Source organism: Osmerus eperlanus, chromosome 25 (genome assembly GCF_963692335.1).
Source record: "Osmerus eperlanus chromosome 25, fOsmEpe2.1, whole genome shotgun sequence".
Taxonomy (NCBI): domain Eukaryota; kingdom Metazoa; phylum Chordata; class Actinopteri; order Osmeriformes; family Osmeridae; genus Osmerus; species Osmerus eperlanus.
In genome coordinates this window covers 1471456-1482195 of record NC_085042.1, presented here as the reverse complement: position 1 = coordinate 1482195, position 10740 = coordinate 1471456, and positions in this window count along the sequence as shown.

Sequence of the window (10740 nt, the reverse complement as noted above, 5' to 3'; positions counted from 1 at the left end):
TATAAAAAAAATAAAAATAAAAATACTTGACCTTCCAGGGGAGGGCGGGAGGTGCCGTTAGGGGTGCGGGGCGCCCCCCTAATATAATGGTAGGGGAAACACTGGGACAGTGACGTGCAGTCTGGGTAGGCAAGGTAGGCACTGCCTACCCTGCCAAAATTCAAACGTAAACATTTTTTTTATAAGAATTTTATTACATAAATTGGTATTTTTACTGTTTATTCTTGTGATTTATATATGCAATGTGTGTTATTACAAGACGTTACGATGACGAATGTAGCAGTTACACATAATCAAAAAAATAATAATTGTAGAACAAGCAGTGCTTTTACTGTCCGTTCACTGCGGACGACAAGCGAAAAACTCACTTTCGCACTTCGATCCTGTATTCTTCAACATGTACAGTACCAGTCAAAAGTTTGGACACATTTTCCTATTCAAGTGCCTAGCCTCTTACTGACATCACCGCACGTCACTGGTTGTGGGGTATGTGAGTGGAAATACATCTAACATGCTAACGCATATAACGCATCTGGCGTGTGCTAAATGACTAAAATATCCGACGCCATCACCCAGGTGTGCCAAGCACTGGAACGTTTTTTCCAGTGCTTGGCAAGTTTTTTTTAGAGTTTAAGGTTCTCAAACATCACAGTATGCGACAAAAAATGCATCACGTCATGTGAGCGTCCTATGTTTACAGTTAGTTTGCTTACTTATCATGGATGCTGTTACGGTAGTGCTCATTTATGCGTTAATGCAAACCCTTTTGGCCTGTTTGTATTTACAAACACAACTGATTTTTATATCGACGAGCAGAGGCGAATATTTTGAGAATTCTGATTGGTTTGCATGGCTTTATCCTTCTCGTTACACTGCCGCCTACAGGTTTGGCATAGTTATGATGGCGCTCGGGGGCGTATTTATGCGGGTTCATGTAAACAGAAAAAATCTTGTGTGTACAACATTATTTTTGAAAACGGAGGGTCAGAAATATTCGTTTCTGTAAATACCCGGCTATGTGTAAACGTGGCCTTACATGTCATCTTCAATGCGCCCGTATTCACTCGTAGAGGAACCTGGTTTGTTTTGCTTTTCCCTCCGTTGTACCCAACCGTGTTGTCTGAACCGCGGTATGAACCGAACCGTGACTTCAGTGTACCGTTCCACCCCTAGAACTCACGCATCTTAAGGTTAAATCTTAGAAGAAAAAGAAACACTGTCTGAACATTTCTGATCCAGTCAGTAGCCTAACAGAAACAGTATGGCACGGTCAGCCATAGTGATCCTACTGTATGTGTATCACCGAGGGGCATCATATCTTTTGTGATGAACGCTGTTACTGCTTGAGTAATTTAGTAGTACATTAATATTTTAATTAGGCTTTGAAACATTTCGGTCAGTGATCCTGTCGGGTGTTATTTGGCTTATTTGACACACTGGTGTTCAGCATTTTAGCTATGCATCGTACATGGCTTCGTGGTGGGTTTTTTAGGGCCAAATTAGGTTGGTAGTGTTGCCCCGTGAGGTAGCAACGTTAGCCAGGCAGGTTTTGCACAATACTTGACACTGCGCAGCATCTTTTTTAAAGGCAAAATTGGCAAAGTGTCTGTATTGTCAGGTTCTGTCGAGCCTGAGGCGATCGTACAGGTCAAGGTAAAGTGTAACGTGCAAAGTTGATCCTTTGTCTGCAAACCGCGTTACTCTCGCGTGTCACGTGACCAAAGTAAAATCGCAGCCTTTGCAATTACAAAATCGCGTTTTGTCACATCGGGTTATTATCGCAAATGCAAGTCATCGTTCAGCCCTACCAGGGTTTCACAGCTACTGGTAAGAATTGGGCATTGGGAAAGCAGTAGAACTTGTATATTGGGATTATATTTTATTTTATTGTTTCTTATTTTTTATTTTTTTTTGTATGTATTGTCAATGTTATGTTTGATATACGTTAATGCCTTTTTTTTTTAGGTTGTATAGCCTTTTTGCTATAATTGGGTGCATTTACATTTTAATGTTTATGGATGTACAATGTCCCTCTTGATCAAATAAACAAATTGAATTGAATTTGATCTCAAGCATTTTGGCTTTGTTGAAAATTCCATCAGGACTTGCAGACAGCCATGGCTCTTCAACGCTCACCACAGTCTCCATCCATTCGGAGGCCACATGCTCATTCATCTTGCCATAAAAATTAGATGAATTTCCATGAAACCTGGGGAAAAGGTGCTCCTGTACAAACTTCTCTGGGTTTGTGGATACTCTTACTGGACCTTTATTGGCCGCGTTTCCCAGATTCGTTAAGAAGCTCTTAACGCTATGAGCTTCTTAGGAGCGTTCTAAGAGCGTTCTAGAGTGCTCTTAGAACGCTCCCTAAGGAGCTCTTAGCCCTCTGAATGTAGGCCTGTTGGGTCAGACCCTTTGTGGTGATGCTTTTCACTAGCTGGAGGAAGTTGTTGGAGTCTTCTCTGCGAACTGTATTTCCAAAAGTGACACTGTCGCAGAAAGCACAACATAAGCAGTTTTTAATACACAACATAATCTGTTTTTCTTCCATTTTCATTGTGGTCATCAGGTTGTTTTCTAGTCTCTCTCCAATCACAGCTCCCATGAGCTCCAGGCGTGTCAGCGTCATTTTCTTGAGTGGGGCTACCCTGGACCTGGATGCGACTAGACTTGTTGTTTTCCTGTCATGTGATTCAGCTTGCAAGTAAGCTACTGCACTGTAAGCCCTTTCACTTGCATCACAGAACACGTGTAGTTTCAGGGTGTGGCTATACTGTGGCCGCATGTCTGTTCTGTACCACCTTGGTATGGTGAACTGGTGTAACTGGTGTAGTTCTGAACACCACTGTTGCCATTCTCGTGTCAGATCAGGTGGTAATTCTTCGTCCCAGAGTCCCCTCTCCCACATTTCCTGGAACATGCACTTGATCCTGATGGTGAAGGGGGTCAGGAAACCAAGAGGGTCGAAGATACCTAAGATACGTGCAGACGACTGCAGAACACTTCTTTTTGTGTTTTCCCTTTGCTTTAGAATGCTCAGTAGCGGCCTGAGGTCAAACACAAATCTGTTTCCAGTCATCTGTTTCCAGTCTCCATACTAAACCTAAAACCTTCAACACTACTCCTTGTGGTTCTAGTGTCAACGGGTGGTCAGTTGTCATACTCTCCTCCCATTTTGTCTTCAATTCAGGAGAGTTGGTCATCCACTTGCAGAGGGCCATGCCTGCAATCGACTGCATTCACTTTGCTGTTGTTGTCACAAGGTAAGCCTCTTCAACGTTGCGGGAACTTGCTATGAAATCATCTACATAGAGTGACTCTCAGGGCCTCATGTACGTACATTCGCAAACGTAGCGTTATTAGCGCCATGGCCAACCCGCAGATTGCACACGCTGTGATACTTCAGTTTACGTCGTATTTACGAAACCTGCAGGTCATCGGGTAATCAGCGCCTTTCTCCGCCCACTATACCGTACATTGCGCGCATTTAAACGCGCAATTGAATGGGCCTCCTTCTCGCTTTCTGTCATGGATAGGCCAAAGTCCAAACAGCGCAAACAAAAATTCAGTGACAACGAAGTGGATACTCTTGTTCACGAGGTAACTGCAAATTTAAATGTCATACAAGGCCGGAATTCCACACCAACACAAAAAAATGCCATATGGACAGAAATTACAAACAAAATTAATGCAATATCCTCAACACGCAGGCAAGTGGAAGATGTGAAAAAGAGGTGGCAGGATATTAAACGTCGAACTAAAGAAAAAGTAGCTTTTAACAGATCACAGGCAAGGAAAACTGGTGCAGGTCCCCCAAAGTACAGGAATTGACCACGTTTGAAGAGGTTGTACAGCAAACCCTGGCTGCTGAACAGGTGGAAGGCGTGGAAGGCATTGTTACTGCTGAGACCACATTAGAAAATGAAGGTAGGTCTGATTGATTAAGATAAGTAGTGGTGATTGTAAATGGAGTGTTTTTTATATTTTTGATTGATATCTATAGGCAAACATTTCATTGTTCCCCTTTAGCATGCACATCTTCAAATGTTGGTGCTACTGCGGCATCCTGTGAAACCTCGTCTCGACCCTCTGCACCCGCACACATGGTGGATGACCTGGATAAAATGCTCTTGACTGAGCAAAGGGGCCAAACGAAGGCGCTTCAAAATATATTGTTAGATGTGCAGCAGATGGGCATCAGGGATGTATGTATGGATTGGCACCACTGTACCTCTCCGGTCTCCTTGCACCCTATTGCCCCGCAAGGACACTTAGATCTCAAGATGCCGGCTATCTGGTGGTTCCCAAAATTAAGAAAAAAACAGCTGGAGGTAGGGCGTTCTCATATAGAGCGCCTCTTCTCTGGAATAAACTACCCGTCTCAATTAGGGAGTCTGATACTGTTTCGACGTTTAAAATTAGGTTAAAAACGTTATTGTTTAGTCAATTCTACGACTGTTAAAGGTAAGTATGTTACTAGTTGGAGGCAACGGGGGACGGGTTGTTTCCATCCTTATTCTTTAAGTATAACTTATTTTAGAGTTCTCTTCCCCTGGAACAGATTTCATGTTCCAAATGAGGGGGGCTGTCGCTGTCTTGGTGTGTGGGGTTGCATCAAATTCCCCTTTTTTGCTCTGTTAAATTGCTGCACCAGTCCACACTTGACCGGTGGGGATCTCATTCTATTATGACTGTAACTGTTAGCTGCTCCTGGCATTCTCTAATCCCTGCTCTCCTCTCTCTGTCCCCCCCCCACACACATCCCTTGTGGTGTGGGGGGTTTGAGTTGTCAGCACCTGCCTGGTCGTCGGTCAGCCAACGCTGGACCTGGTCGCGAGTCTCCCAGTCCTGTCCTACATCTATAAAGTTGAATAATGGATTTTGGTGTTTTAAAAACCCATCGACACTGTATGACTATGTTTAGCCTGTGTTCTGCTCCTCTCCCACCAACCGTCTCTGGAGGAGGGGATCCCTCTCTGAATTGCTCCTCCCAAGGTTTCTTCCATTTTTTTTTTCTCCTGTTGAGAGTTTTTTGGGAGTTTTTCCTTGTCTTCCTTGAGGGTTTAGGTTGGTTGAGGGGCAGTTCTATGGGCATATGTGAAGCCCTCTGTGACATGCTTGCGTGTAAAAAGGGCTATACAAATAAATTTGATTTGATTTGACCACCCTGCCCTGTGCCATCTCAACCTGCACCACCCAGCCCTGTGCCATCTCAATCTGCACCACCCAGCCCTGTGCCATCAACTGTACCGACGCGTTGTCTGAGAAAAAGAAAAATCAAGTCTGAACAGTCAGATAAAGCAGCTACTAAAAGGAGGTAATAAATACAAAATTTTGAAAAACGCAATTGTTTGTCTGGGTTATTTGTAAGATTTGTATCCTCCATTTCATTTTTACATTATTATTTCACATTAGGTGAAATATCTCTAGACAATATCTTCTCGCAGACGTCTGCCTTCAGCCATCTCATGTTGTGGGTGTACCCCACCCAATGCATCCATGTCTTCTGGTGGCTCCTCCATGTCCTCTGGAACGTCCAGGGGCATGCCGTGGCGAATGGCGATATTGTGCACAATGCAACAAGCGACAACGATTTTGCACACTTTTTCTGGTGTGTACAGAAGCGCCCCACCTGTACGGTCCAAGCAGCGCATCCGGTTTTTCAAGAGCTCAAATGTGCGCTCAATCACCCCCCTCGTCTGAATGTGTGCCCGGTTATAATTTCTCTGAGCTGCTGTTGTTGGGTTGTGTAATGGGGTCATTAGCCATGGTTGTTGGGCATACCCACCATCACCTGCAGCAAAATATAGAACATAATTAAAAGATATTGAAGATAAATTAACGTGTGGTATTAATGCATGGGGTGTTTGATAATGTGTGCAGATACTGCAGATGGCTAGATAAATAGATTTAGGGGTTACTGCATGTGAAACATCCCCATACCAAACAAAAAAAACAATGCTTACCAAGTAGCCACGTCTCTCCAAAAGCCTGGTTGCACAATCTTTGATAGATGGCACTATTGCGGAATATGAAGCTGTCATGGACAGACCCAGGGAATTTGGCCACAACGTTTGTGATCAGCATGTTTGCGTCACATACAACTTGCACATTCATGGAATATGTATGTTTTCTGTTTCTGTAAACGTGTTCCTGGAGTGACGGGGGGACAGTTGGTATGTGGGTGCAATCAATGGTTCCTATGACGTTCGGAAAGTTGCCGATGTCAAAAAAGTCCTGCTTGATGCGTGTTATTTCGGCATTAGTGGTGGGGAAATTAATGTATTCACTAGTGCGCTGTAGCAAAGCGTTGAGTACTTGTGCTATGATACGAGTGCAGACTGCGATATTCCCACTGATGCTGTGACTGATTGAAATGATCCTGATGCCAAAAATTGGAATGGAATGTGAACGCTGAGTCGAAGATTCGATGTCATCTTTGATTTGTTCCAGTAACTGTAATATTGCATGGCTGCTTAATCTGTAACGCGTAATTATTTTGTGTTCACTCAACTCAAAAAGTGTGATCCTTGTGCCAAAAATCCTTTCAGCTCGTCTCCTTTGCCTATGTCGCCGTCTGGCTCGCATTACTGCTGCCATTTCACCAGGAAGCATAAGCGAGTAAACCTGCATCCTGGTTCACGGGCGGTTTCGTTACATACCGCGGAATACTTAATTAGGTGCACTTTACGCATCTCCTCCCATCTCTTCATGGGAACTCCCACTTTCCCCTTGACCCTCTCGTGAATGCATATGCATGACTCGGAAAAGCGCAATTTGCCATTTTCAGTTCCCGCGACAGGCAGTCTGCGCTTTTACCTCAGTGCGGCATGTTTGTACATACCTCGCCTTGCTTTTACGCGCAAATTGCGAAACAAATACGCCTGAAATGGACGCAAAAGCGTTAGTACAGGCGATCTTTGTCTTACGTATGAACAACAGAAGAGTGTTTGAGAGCAAAAGCAAAGAGAGAGTTAACGCATAAACCCAGGAAAAGTATGAGCCGCGACGAAGATCGTAGGGATGAAGCGGCTGAAATGGCTGAGGAAACGTCGGCTCAATCCACTACCAGCCCGGGTGAGTGACGCTAACTCAAACAGATCACAGAGACAATCAGTAAGGCTACCAAAGCTGATTATTGAGAAATTCTATGGAGATGTCAGTATGTGGCAGGAGTTTTGGAGCCAGTATGAGACCGCTATTCACAACAATGATTCACTGTGTAAGCAAGAGAAGTTTACCTATCTGAAAACATATCTCGCTTGACCAGCTGCAAAAGCAGTAGCAGGACTGATGTTAACAGACAGCAACTATGATGAGACAATCACTCTGCTCAAGAGCAGATTTGGAAGGAAAGATCTTGTGGTTAGTGCTCACATGTCAGCTGCTGAATCTCACTCCTGTGAAGAAATCCTCTGACCTAAATGCATTGAGGCAGCTATATGATGAATGTAAAATTCAGATCAGGAGCTTGGAATCACTGGGTGTAGTGTCAGAAACCTATGGAAGCCTACTATGCCCAATCTTACTGCAGATGATTCCAGAGGACATAGCTCTTGACTATAGTCGTCAGAGGGGAGTAGATGATGAATGGGAAGTAGCTGATATCGTCAGTTTCCTACAGAAGGAGGTTCAGAGCAGGGAGAGAGCGGTACAAATGACAAGATCATGCAATCAACAGAAAGAGAGCAAACCATGGAACAAGTCATGCTCCTCCAATGAAATGAAAACGAAAAGACCCAACATGCCATCTGCTGCGGCACTGCATACAGCCTGACAGAAGTAACAAAACTGTATATTCTGTGACAGTGCAGCCCACAAATCAGAAAACTGCCCTGACCACAATGTTGCTACACGCAAAAGAAACTGAAGAAAATGGGAAGATGCTTTGTATGTTTAGAACAGAAACACATAGCAAAATTCTGTAAAGTCAAAGATGTATCATGTGCAACATGTGGAAACAGACATCACATTGCTATGTATACCGGTAAGAGGAGTGAGGTGCAGCCCCCTACTGTTTATGCAGATGCTGTTGTTTCCTCAGTTATTCCCCATTCAATAAAGATGAAGCCAAATGGACAGAACACTGTTGCTACAAACGGCAAAGGCATGGGTTGAAGGCCCTTTGGGCAGGAAGATAGCTCGTTGCTTACTAGATGGAGGTAGTCAGAGAAGCTTCATACATGAAAACCCTGTGAAGGTCTTGAAGCTACCAGTAATCAGACAAGAGGCACTCACTCTACACACGTTTGGCTCCTCTGCTCCAGCAACGTCCCAACGCAACACAGTTAAAGTCATCTTGGAGAACGTCTGGGACAAACAGCAGAGAATAGAGATAGAGGCAATTGAAACCCCACAAGTGTGCACATCTGTGATGAAGGTTCCTGGGGAACAAATTCAACATGAGCTTAAGAGAAAGCGACTGCAGCTCGCAGACTTTTCAGGAGATGACAATGATCCTGAAATCTCTGTCCTGATAGGAGCAGACTACTACTGGCAGATAGTATCAGGCAGAGTGGAACGACTGACGGAGACGTTTGTCGCTTTAGAGAGCACCTTTGGATGGTGGGTGCAGGGACCCGTGTCCATGTCAAGTGTCGCCGAGGCAACCTGCATGTTCATTCCACTTGATGAAGACACACTAGTCTCCAAACAACTGCATGCATTCTGGGAGCTTGAGTTTCTGGGTATTGTAAGCGAGAAAACACAGAACCCAGAGGGAAACGAGGCTCTACAGAGGTTCGAGGAAACAACCACCTTCAAAGATGGGTGATACCACTTGGAGTTGCCATGGAAACGAGAAATGCCAGAACTCCAAGACAACTATAGAATCACCAAGAAACGGTTTGAAGGTCTGAAGAGAAGACTGAAGAAGGATGTGACGTTGTACAGCAGATACAATGAAGTAGAAGAGGACTACTGACAACAGGATATGGTTAGGACTTTCCCGAACCAAAAGGTAATGTAAATTAATGGTGATGTTTGTGCTAAGCTCAGAGCACTGTCCTCGGTCAAAATTTCTGTTACTGTTGATTAGGGATGCACCGAATCTAGATTTTTGGGGTTCGGCCGAATACCAAATCCACTGGTTAAGATTCTGCCAAATCCAAAACCGAATACCGAATCCTGCTCCCATCCTCAGTCCATTAACACAGTAAACACATTAATGAAGTAAACAACGTCCACAGCTGTGTATTTTTCATTCAATTTTATTTTAACTGTAAAAAAAAGAATAGGCAACATTATGCCAGGAAGACAAGTGGGAAAAACTATTTTGACAAATACCATATCTCAAGATCCAATCAATATCCAAAATAATAGCCTTTTAGATTTCTTGAATTTCTATCGGATGTTTCATACGCAAATGTTTTAACAGTGGAGATGTTGTGTATTGTTTAGGGTCCTTGCCACCACGAGACAAAGTCTCTCCTTCAGCCTTACACCCCCACCCGCTACCAACGGTCTTCTTCTGACAACCGTCTGGTGGTCCCACCGCTCAAGAGCGCCCGGTCCCAACACAAGCTCTTCTCCTGTCTGGCCCCCCAATGGTGGAATCAAGAAAAGGCTGAAGACGCACTTGTTCCGGGAGTACGGCACTTAAGAATGATTGGCTGGACCTGATGTTAGTTTCCTCCAGGATCACAATGTCTCTTATTGAGAGACTTGTTGCTTTTGTTGGTTTGTTGTAACTGTCTTAAAATGATTGTACTCGCCGTGAAATATATTATTGTTGTTTGCTTTTTTTTTTTTTTTCACAGGTACACTCTTGCACTTTTGAGGTTCTTGCTGTTTAATTGTAACTAACTATATGCTCTTATTGTTCTTCCCTTTGGGACTTATTTGGTTTTCACATTGTATGCTTCATGTTTGGCTACCCGCAATGTTTGGGGCTATCTTATTGTTATGATCAGTGAACTATGCACTTTTGTAAAACTCTCTTGGAAGTCGCTTTGGATAAAAGCGTCTGCTAAATGCAAATCATTGTGTTCAGGTTTTTTCCGTCCCAACTTTTTTGGAATTGGGGTTGTATATTTGAGGAATTATTGAAATGGTTTTGTCTTTGTGCTTGTGTTGTAGTGCATCCCAGTTTCATTAAAAGGATCTGAGCAATTTAGAAAAACTGTAAATACAAAACCTTCAATAACTACCCAATCCTGCTTTCTATTTAAACCAAAATACTCCTGTTCTTACTTAACCAAAAATATCAAAATAGTCACTAACCACAACTGTTTTATAACAAACCCATATGACAGATTTATTTAGAAAAAGTAGGTCAGTAAATAAAGGTGTCTTGTCACTTTTTAACCCTCGTGCTGCCTTCGGGTCACATGACCCAAAGGTTCATAACGAACCATCGTTGTGTTTACCCAATTTTACCCAATACAAAACCAAATAAAAATAATTTTCTTTTAACCTTCGCAATGTGGGGGGTCTGAGACAGCCCAACGGTTAAAAGAAAATGCTTCACTTTGTTTTTGTATGCGGTAAAGTTGTCGCAATACGACGGTGGGTCACAATGACTGATGGGTCAGAACGACCCGAAGATAACACAAGGGTTAAGTCACCAATGCACAAATGCAGAACACTCACATTCAAAACATAAGGGCCCAAGAAAAGAAAATAGCCGGCAATAACCTAGTTGGGTGTGCTCAAGCCTTCGGTGAGAGCACAACCTTTGTTATCTCACATATATATTATTATTTATTATTTCATTCTACACTTCACTCGTATTTTCAGTTG